Below are 11,401 nucleotides of genomic sequence, written 5' to 3'. Positions count from 1 at the left end.
TCATGAAAATGAGTCGACAGATTTTGCACAGATTCAGATAGCAAGCACATTTGTGCCGATTCTGGCAAAAGTGGCACTAGCCTAGTTTCCATCCACCTTTCGTGCTATTTTGTTATCGACTGCAGTGAAAATGTGAAAAATAAAATTGCAACATTTGCCGCCTTCTGCCCGTTTCCATTCAAACGGCCTTTTATCGATAAAAAGGGTGTGTGTGATGACGTCATGCCTAAAAAACACTTCGTCACATAAGTTTTGATTTAGCACAAAATAAATCTGCCCTGAAGCCGTTTCCATACAGAAATGTGTGTTTATCGCTAATTCGCCTCCCAGATGTCACTATTTTTTTCCTACGACATTTTGGTAAAATGGGGAGAGTATTGAGACAATTCATTAAAATTAGCCAGTTTACTATCATTTTAATTTCACAAATAAAAGCAATCAGAAGAGGAGGAATTTCAATCAAAAGGGAACCGTTGCCCTTCTGATAGGACTGTAATATTGGTCCTGATGTTGCACTTATCGCAGGTTGGCACCGGTTCTGACCCGAAAGTGGAAAGTCATGGCCCTGTTCAAGCTGGCAACCTGCACCAAGTAGTGGTGGAAACTTTCTGTCTCAGTATAAGGACCATCAATTGGTAGGCCTATGCAGTGTGCACAGCTATTAAAGAAAAAAAATGTATGCGGTTTTATATCAGGGTTTACATGATACATTCCTGATATTCAATATTTTGAACAATCATCTAATCAAAAGCATCGCCATCACCACTGCATTATGTCCCGCATATTTCTCCAGCAACTTTTAAATACCAACTGAACTTGATTATCATCTAAAATGTATTTTAGCTTAAAAATGCAAATTTATATTTTCTGAAGAAGCAGTAAATGCGATCCGAGGTAATGAGTGTTAGATTTCAAATATTTAAACGTTTTTAAAATGTTCAAAAGCTAGTTTTCTGAAAGTGAACTCAGCACTGGACAGTTCTGATAGTTTATAGTCTTGAAAAAAGTGCAGAACATTCTGAGAACGTCATTCAGCCGATTTTATTCATCTACAGAACAGGGTAAAGCTAATTTAAGTTTGAGAAAAGAAAAGGTATATATAGGTCTACATTTTTATTTATTTTTTCGTTTGGTAATTAATTTTGTTAATTTAATGCTTTATTTCGTTTGGTAATTTATTTAGTTTAATACAGGGGATTTTGCCGGCATTTTTTCAAAAGTATAGACTAAACAATAATTGTATAGAATTGGGCTGTAAGTGTTAAAAAATATAAAAATAAAAAGCATGCTGAAGCTTTTCACCTTGTATTGTATATTTATTCTTAATTTAAAACATCTTTATGTGCAGAAATTATATGTTTTTTTTGTACTTGTGGGCTAATTCCATGACTGCCGCACTATTATTTTGAATGGTGTGGAAAAGTAATTGGATACTGCGATTAAATCAATTGCAAACAGTGGCCATTCATTTGTTCAACGTGCACGAGATATTTGTGTTGGCACTCCTGGAAGTTTCACGTTTGCAGATCGGCTCTATATGCCGTAAAGATCAATCTATAATCACATACAATAAATTGGCTTTCAATTCTGTCGTTATGATAACACAGGCTAACGATTGGGTAAAACTGTCATATGACACTACATTTTTGCGTTAATGCCAATTTGAACTATTTTCACAAAAAATCCTTGTATGGAAACGTAGTTACAGTCTGCTCAATGCCGACATTGGCGAAAAGATCATTGGCCAGAGAGGTGCCGACTGTACACACTATTTCTGGATGAAGCCATCTCATGTAACCATGTCAATCGGTTTAATTTGACTACATCTGATTTCAATTTCATTTGGATTGTAAGGGGTGGTGTAAACTTTTTAAAATCCATTTTAAAAGAGAGTTTTTGCCATGTTAACACTTGATCTGATTGTTTTGTGAAACTGGGACGATCTGCGCATGTTCAGTATAGACGCAGTAATGGCGTCAAGACATTTTGCGCACAACGTCACACTTTCATCAAAGTGGCCATATTTGTGACCATCAGCGTAAAGAGGAAACAGCCATGAATGACATCAATTAAAGCATCCAAAAGTTACTTTTGATCCATGCCAATTGCCAGGAAAAGTGTGTACTAGTCCGAAGTCAGCAGAAATGTTGTCAGATTTGACTTTCGCGGACATTCAAATATATTTTGAAGCCCCGCCCCCACCTCTGCTTCTCAGACCACATCTCTGTTATGTTAATTCCAGCATACAGACCGCTCGTCAGATGCACAAAACCGCTTCAGAAGCAGGTGAAAACCTGGCCAGCAGGAGCCATCTCTGCTCTTCAGGACTGTTTTGAGTGTACTGACTGGCACATGTTCAGGGAGGCTGCAACATATGGCGATTCTACCAACTTGGTGCATTGATGATGTCACTTTCTCCAAGACCATCACCACACGCTCCAACCAGAAGCCGTGGATGACTGCGGAGGTGCGCACGCTGCTGAGGACCTGAGACTCCACCTTCAGAGCAGGCGATAAGGCAGCCCTAAGAACAGCTAGGGCCAAACTGTCCCGGGCCATCAGAGAGGCAAAGCACGCACACGCCCAGAGAATCCACAGTCACTTCCAGGACAGCGGTGACACACGGCGCATGTGGCAGGACATCCAGGCCATCACCAACTACAGGACAACATCAGTTGCCAGTGACAAAGATGCCTCCCTTCCAGATGCACTGAACGACTTCTACGCTCGGTTTGAAGTGCAGAATGACGTGGTGGCGAGGAAGACCACCCCTCCTCCCAACGACCAGGTGCTCTGTCTTACCACGGCGGATGTGAGGAAAACTCTACATAGAGTCAACCCACAGAAGGCTGCTGGACCAGACCGCATTCCTGGCAGAGTGCTCAGAGGATGTGCAGACCAGCTAGCAGATGTTTTACCGACATCTTCAACATCTCTCTGAGCAGCGCCGTCGTTCCAACGTGCTTCAAGGCCACCACCATCATCCCCATGCCAAAGAAGTCTTCAGTGTCCTGCCTCAACGACTACCGTCCCGTCGCACTCACACCAATCATCATGAAGTGCTTCGAGAGGCTCGTCATGAGGCACTTTAAGACCCAGCTGCCCCCCTCACTAGACCCACTGCAGTTTGCGTACCGTCCAAACCGTTCAACGGACGACGCCATCGCCACAACCCTCCATCTGGCCCTCACCCACCTAGACAAAAAAGACTCATACGTTCGAATGCTGTTCATAGACTTCAGCTCAGCATTCAACACAATCAATCCTCAGCACCTGATTGGAAAGCTGAACCTGCTGGGCCTGGACACCTCCCTCTGCAACTAGATCCTGGACTTCCTGACTGGGAGACCTCAGTTAGTCCGGATCGGGAACAGCATCTCCACCACCACCACACTGAGCACGGGGGCCCCCCAGGGCTTTGTGCTCAGTCCACTGCTGTTCACTCTGCGGACTCACGACTGTGCAGCAATGCACAGCTCGAACCACATCGTCAAGTTCGCCGATGACACGACCGTGGTGGGTCTCATCAGCAAGAACGACGAGTCAGCATACAGAGAGGAGGTGCAGCAGCTAACGGACTGGTGTAGAGCCAACAACCTGTCCCTGAATGTGGACAAAACAAAAGAGATGGTTGTTGACTTTAGGAGAGCACAGGGTGAACAATCTCCCCTGAACATCGATGGCTCCTCTGTGGAGATCGTCAAGAGCACCAAATTCCTTTGTGTTTACCTGGCGGAGAACCTCACCTGGTCGCTCAACACCAGCTCTATCACCAAGAAAGCCCACCAGCGTCTCTACTGTCTTCGAAGGCTGAGGAACGCACATCTCCCACCCCCATCCTCACTACATTCTATAGAGGGACTATTGAGAGCATCCTGAGCAGCTTCATAACTGCCTGGTTTGGAACTTGCACCGTTTTGGACCGCAAAGCCCTGCAGAGGATAGTGAGGACAGCTGAGAAGATCATCAGGGTCTCTCTTCCCTCCATCAAAGACATTTACAAAAAACAATGTATCCGCATAGCAACCAGCATTGTGGACGACCCCACACACCCCTCACACAAACTCTTTACTCTCCTGCCGTCTGGCAAGAGGTACCGAAGCATTCGGGGCCTCACGGCCAGACTGTGTAACAGCTTCTTCCCCCAAGCCATCAATACTCCTCAATACTCAGAGACTGGTTTGACACACACACATGTGTCCTTAGTTGAACTTTAATTACTGTCACTTTATAACTGTCTGCTACCTCAATAACTGCTATGTGCATAGAACACTATCTCATAGTATGTTATGTTTATGTTTTTAGAAACTGTCATCTTTTTGCACTACTGTGTACTGGTCGGCGCTGCACTGTCTCTCACTGTGCCTATTGTCCTGTTCATTGTCAGAAATGTCTTGTACTGTCCCGTACTTTTTGCACATGTTTGCACGTGCACTTTATATAGGTATATATAGGTATTTTATATAGGTATTTTATTTAGTTGTGTAGTCTCATGTGGTCCTGTGTTTGTCCTATGTTGTTTTTATGTAGCACCTTGGTCCTGGAGGAACATTGTCTCGTTTCGCTGTGTACTGTACTAACTGTATATGGTTGATATGACAATAAAAACCACTAGACTTGACTTGATATTTTATTCAAGATTCATCTCCTCACGCCAGCAAGTCTGACGTGTGATCGGTGAGCACATGCACCCAGCAGCATATCACCATGAACAACTCTCATTCAGGAGTTACAAATGTTTGTGTTATTTTCTGGTCTGACTCGGTCACTATATTACTAAACATCTGTGATGATCCCGGCTGTATGAAAGTAAGATATGCTTTTGGCTCATAAAGAGAACACTGAAAGCAACTGTGGCAAACAAACCTATGCAAATTATTAAATATTACCATTGTGTTTTATTTATATTGTCATTTATGTTGTCTGGTGGCGTGAATAAATTCTGTGCTTCAAAATCTTATGTGTTGTTTAATGTTAGGATACTGTATAGCCTAATTTGCTCACCCTCAGGCCATATACTGTATGACCTTTGACCTTTTGATTTTTAGGAAAGTATCCAGGTTTTTAGCTTCATCAAATGCAAGTGAATGGACACAAATTTATGATGGTCCAAAAAGCATATTTAGGCAGCATCAAAGTAATCCACATGACTCCAGTCGATTAAGAAATGTTTTCTGAAGTTAATCGATATGTTTGTGTGAAAAACAAAATTGCTAATTAAAACGTTTTTAACTTTAAATTGGCACTTCCGCCAGCTCTCTGTAGCTGTTTGAATTGACCTAACGCTCATGAAGTAATTTCCTCTGTAGTAAACAGAGGCGGAAATTCTGAATTCTCACTTGAATGTGCCAACATGATGAAGTCATGCGACAGTGATGGGAGGCAATAAGTGTTCCTAGGAAGTGATTTTTTTTAAGTTAAAGTTTTAATTAGTGATTTAGTTTTACACAAACGCATCAATTAACTTCAGAAGACATTACTTGATCGGCTGGAGTCGTGTGGATTACTTTGTTGCTGCTTAAATATGCTTTTTATAGTATAGTATAATAAGCCCAATAATAATAAGAATAAAGACATTTAAAATGGCACGCCTCTGTGTGCCTTTTGATCATATCCTTAGAATCTGTAAATGGTCTCCATAACATTTTTGTGACATGACAAACTGACCTCAACTCTCCTGCCTACAATATATTTGTGTATGATTGTCAGTGCCAAGGGAAAGAGAGGGAGATGGAGAAGGAGAAAGGGAAAGGGAGAGCATGCAGGAAGAACCAGGTGAGGAAACAACAACAATAAATTGACATATAGTGAATAGTGGCAAGCAAAACAGTAACTACTCATACTCCTATATTAACTTATTGGCATTAAGTAGCCTATATTACATTTACTTTTTGTAACATTATTTTACCCCACATTTTTTCATAATAAAGGAGGAGGAAAACAACAGGGAGAGTCCATAAGGGATGAGAGGGAATTGACTAGTGAAAGAAATGAAGAGACAGAGAGAGTGCAACATAGAGACCTCCAAGCCAAAGCAGCAGAGACAGAAGAGAGCTGTTCAGACTTAGGGGATAAGGACACTGGTCCTAAACTGTTAAAGCTGTCTCAATACCCTCATACTCAGTTTGGCACACAAAAAAAAGAGCCTTTCAAGGACCATTTTTTGTAAATAATTTACAGAAGATGAATTATATTTTCAAGAACCTGTTACTTTGTTCAATGACCAATAACCAATCTGATGACTGTTGATACAAAAGGAGGCACATGGAGTTAACGGTCAGGAAAAGCAGCTGAGTGAAGAAGGTTTTGTTTGTTACAGGGGGCTGTCTGTGTGAACTCTCACAATTAAGCTGGTGCTCTGAAAAGGTCTAAAAAAAAAAAAGAAGAAAAAAAATCTGGATTTTGGAGTTAGTTGAACCAATGTTAAAATGATAAAGTTATTTTTCAATAGACATATTTTTTGTTTTTGTGTGAAAAGAGGGTGCGGTGGTGGCAGTGGGGCTCATTGGGTGCTCAGCACCCCTAAAGCTCTGACCCTAGAATCGCCCCTGCATTAGATGCTGTCCAGAAAGAATCCCTTGACATCGAGGGCAACAAATACAGAAATAGAGTCTGTAATGAAATGGTGGCTGCATCTGGCTGCAGACCACGAAGGAGGAAGGAAGAGACTCAACAAGGAGTAATAACCTGCCCTTTCCATGCACTCACACACTTACATTAATATAATCAGTAATTGATCAAATCAGTCAGGGCAGTTTACTAGTAAACATCCCTGTTTTGATTGTACAAGAGGAACATCCCATTCCCAGTCTATTTCTATTCTACATATTAAAATATCTTTTTTTTGTTTTTGGTTTTGTTTGTTTTTTATGTTTATTTATGCCATAGGTCAATTTATAGCTTGTTAAAAATAAAGAAATGTGTTTAATGTAGGTATTCACAGAGCTGTTTGTATGGGTTGCAACATAATTTTGTAGCATTTTATTATTCTCTGAATTGACAGCTGATGAACTTAAAAATCATTAATTTACAGGGATAGTTCACCCAAAAATGAAAATTCAATAATTTGCTCACCCTGATTCCATCCCAGTTGTTTAGGACTTTCTTTCTTCAGAAAAATACAAACAAAATTATTTAGAAGAATATCTCTGCTCTCTAGGTCCATATAAGTGAATGGTGACCAGCACTGACAAGGTCCAAAAATCACATAAAGGAAACATAAAAGTAATCCATAAGGTGGTTACATCCATGTCTTCAGAAGTGAAATAATAGGTGTGGGTGAGAAACAAATTTTAACTTTCACTTTTACATCTAAATGTCACTTGTGGTCAGACACGGCCCATGCAATTTAAGTCTAGACCTTCGGTGCGATTCATGCCATTAAGAAAACACAGTTTCACAATGAAGAAAACGGCATATGTAAATTGACATTTTTAAAACATGTCCACGCACAAAAGCCAGAACCAAGGAGTTCTAATACCAAGAAAAGGTTCTCTAATAATATTTGCGATTTAAATTTTGTTTGCAATAAATTTTGTTTTGTAAAGTAAAATGTAATTTGTAACATATTCTGTTAGATTACTCAAGGTCAGTAACGTATTATAAATTCTTTGGATTATTTCTTCAGCATTGGTAGATTTTTCACTTGTTTTGACTATAAAAACTCTCTGCCAGTACATTGAGACAAAACACATGTTAAAAATACATTTTCTGAAAAACTTAAATATCTCTTATGCAGTATTGTTTCTAAAACAAGATCAATCAAATTGATCCCATTTTAAGGATTTGTAGATATTTTTACAGGAAAACAATACAAAAAATAATAATCAAGAATACGATTTTTTTGCCCTAATATCAAATGTCTTGCTAGAAAAAAGAAATTATGATCCAACGTGAATTTTCTTGATAAAACAAATATGTGCCTGGTAGCATGTGCATGCAAAATGGCTTTTTAGCTTAGCGTAAATCTGACAATTTACACAAGGTTTATTTATATTTCTTCTGCTCCAAACTTCAAACTTACTTCTCTGTCTGCTTGTATGAATGTAATGCATCTTAAAGTGTTTCACCACTGTTCAAATGCACTTTGAATCACATAACTTATATGTATATTTTTTCCATTTGAAAGGTCTAAATATTAAATGAAACAAATGACAATAAAATGCAAAGTAATCTCTTCAGTAGTCAAATATATTTGAATGTAACTGCATTCTGATCACCAATAATTTAAATTGTAACTGTAGTGGAATACAGTTACTTATATTTTGTATTTTAAATATGTAATCCTGTTATTCCTGCTTCGGGCATGCGATTTGAAACAGTTGTCACACTTGTAAGCATCGAGGAATAAATTCTGATTGGATACATGTTTTAGATTTTTGCTATTCATCTGTAGATTAATTAGGAGTTGAAAGCAATTGTAAATGCATAGGCAAAAAGGTCAATTAGGCATGTTATGCCAGCAGAGAAGGCTTTGCTGGCCCTCAGACTGCCACTGAGAGATGGCCACTGCATTTGGTGCCATTTAGATTTACTTTCACATCTGAAAGTAAAAAAGACTTAAATGATGTTCTGTTTCTCACCCACACCTATTATATAACTTCAGAAGATAGATTTTCCCAATAGAGTCTTATGGATTACTTTTCTTTTTCTTTTGTGATTTTTGCAGCTACAAAAGTCTGATCACCATTCACTTGCATTATATGGACCTACAGAGATGAAGTATTCTTCTAAAAAATATGTGTTTGTATTCTGCTGATGAAAGAAAGTCATACACATCTGGGACGGCATAAGCGTGTCAATGATGGGAGCATTTTCATTTTGGGGTGCACTAGCCCTTTAAACTGTTTTGCACTTCTTTGTATTGACAACTCATGAACTTCAACAAAAATAAGAATCTTTTATTTAAAATGTTTTTTTTTTTGTTTTGTTTTTTTTCTTTAAACATCCATGTAAACATCCATGTGGCATTCTCAGGTCACATCTGAACTATAAGGTCAATACTATTAGTTTTCTTTGGGCCACATCTGGTCCACACCAGTTCCTCTTTCAGTTTACACACTGTGGGCCACATCTGGGCTGAAACCATTCATTTAACAATCTCTGGGCCAAATCTGGGCCACAATTAACATTTCTACTGATATAGTGCATATGCCAGATCTGGCCCACACCCATTAGTTCTGCTCACGTTACGGTGTGTCAGCCAGATCAGGGCCAAGGACCCAGGCGAATGCTGGGCCAGAACTAAGTCAAGTATGTGGCCCACAAGTGGGCCAGACAATTTTTGGTAACGGGTTATATATTTGTAGTCTAGTGTGTTTTTGTTTTAATTAAAGCTTGTAGGGAAACAAAATGACACAAACAAAATGTAATTATTTAAATTATTTAGCTTAAGCAGACATTCAGTTTTATCATTTATAAATACAGTTCACTACAAGTCATAGTCTTAAACAAACATATACTATTACATTGATAGCAGATCTAAAGGGTTAACAGTAATACTCATATACAGCCAGTGCGTTACCAAATGTATTCAAATGCACGTGTGGTTGGGAAACTTCGAACTTACCTTAGTCTTGTACTGAAAGACACTTGTATTAAAGTGTTCTGTTGCCCTCAACTTTTTACAAGAACTAATTAACAAAGGAAATAATGTGGGATTTTTGTGAGGAAAGTACTCAACACTTAAACTTTTTGGCTGGTGTTTGAACAAAGAGAGTTGCTATTCAATAGTTGTGCATAATTACTTTTTTCTAACTATATTATTAAGCTTTATTATTAAGTGTGATCTAGTCAAACCGAGTGATCAAGCCGTCTCTTATCCAAAACAACATTCAGGCTCATCGTCCTCCCCTTCCACGAATTAATGTATGCAATGTAATGTAATGTAATGTGCAGAGTTTATTGTGTTGGCTGTCACTACATGAAATAATCCTACACGACTGCATTAGATAACACCAAATAAATAAGATCTCATGACCATCATGCTTGTAACACTTATCAATAGCTCACTCCTGAAAGTCATTGTATAAATGAATTTTTTGTATATAGAGCGCAGTTTATGCAGAAGAAACGCTGCTGGTGTAAAACTACACGCGTTGTTTTCTGCAAAATTGTTGTGACACAATGCTTCAGCGATGCGATGTAAAACAGGCGTTGCGCGGAGAAGTGGTGCATCGTTTCTGCCAATTACTTGCATTCTAGAGCAGAATTGTACCTGCCTGCATTAAAGCTTCAGAGATGTGTATTCTGTGATATCAGGAACATTGAAATGTGGACACGGGTTTGCAAGAGGGTATAGGCACATACTTTTAAAGTTATATTTATGCTGCTTTTTGTTCATATCTATTCGCTTTAAGGTCATTAGCAGTCTTTTTCTTCCGGCCTAAAATGACTCAGGGGCATCCATGATATCACATAGAGGATGAGAATCATTGTCCAATCAAATACTTTGTAGAACAGAAACACATCCTCTCCCTACATCTGATCAGTGCACATGGCTGTGTTGTCACCTGTGCTGATGATGCCTTCGCTGGGCACTTCAGTGGAGGGTAATTGACTTCTAAGTGTATAGGGCATAAGGATGACCACTTTTGAGTAGAACGCTCACACGGGTGCTGGTTGTGAGGAAAGTGGCTGATGTATTTGTGTATTGTTTTTCTGTATAGTGTTATATTGTTATTCTGTATAGTGCTATTTGTCATTCTGTATAATGTTATTCTGTACATTGTTATTCTGTTGAGTGTACTTATACTTATTTTATATTGTACATAAGCGTTTCACACATCATTTCACTTGTGTAATGGTGTAGTGACAATAAACGTGATTTGAGTTGAGTTGGAGTTTATTTATATGTTTAATGCAGGCATTTTTCTGAGGTTTCTTTTTGGATGTACAGCACCAGTAAGTATTCATTTATTATTTGTTTTTTGTATTGTGATTCAAAACATTTATATTGTGATTATATTAGATAATCGTTCTGTTCTCAAGTCACTGGAAAAATGGTTAGACTGTATTGAGATCACTTCTCAGTATCCTCGGCTGATCATCGCCTCTGGCATGAGAAGCAGCAGGGGTATGTATGTGAATGTGGCTTTGCTGAGGGTTGAGATGCAAACTAAAGGTCAAAGAAAACTGAGCTCATTAAGCCACCTCACTTTGAGCTCATTGGCAACAAAAAAGCTTTGAACATGTCCATCATTATTTATTGGGGGGGTGATTGTTAATTGAATAATTTGTCAACATGATAATAGGAAATCAATATGCTTCTTCCGAATGTTCATGTACAGTGAAATCACCCCAATTCTGCTGAATACAAGTTACATTCTCCATCTCTTGAATTACTGTTGACTATATTACATCAATTACAACTGAAACCACAACTTTTGGGGCCACCCTGTGT

This window comes from Xyrauchen texanus, chromosome 20 (assembly GCF_025860055.1).
Source record: "Xyrauchen texanus isolate HMW12.3.18 chromosome 20, RBS_HiC_50CHRs, whole genome shotgun sequence".
Lineage (NCBI taxonomy): Eukaryota > Metazoa > Chordata > Actinopteri > Cypriniformes > Catostomidae > Xyrauchen > Xyrauchen texanus.
Note: the sequence above shows the minus strand (reverse complement) of the source record.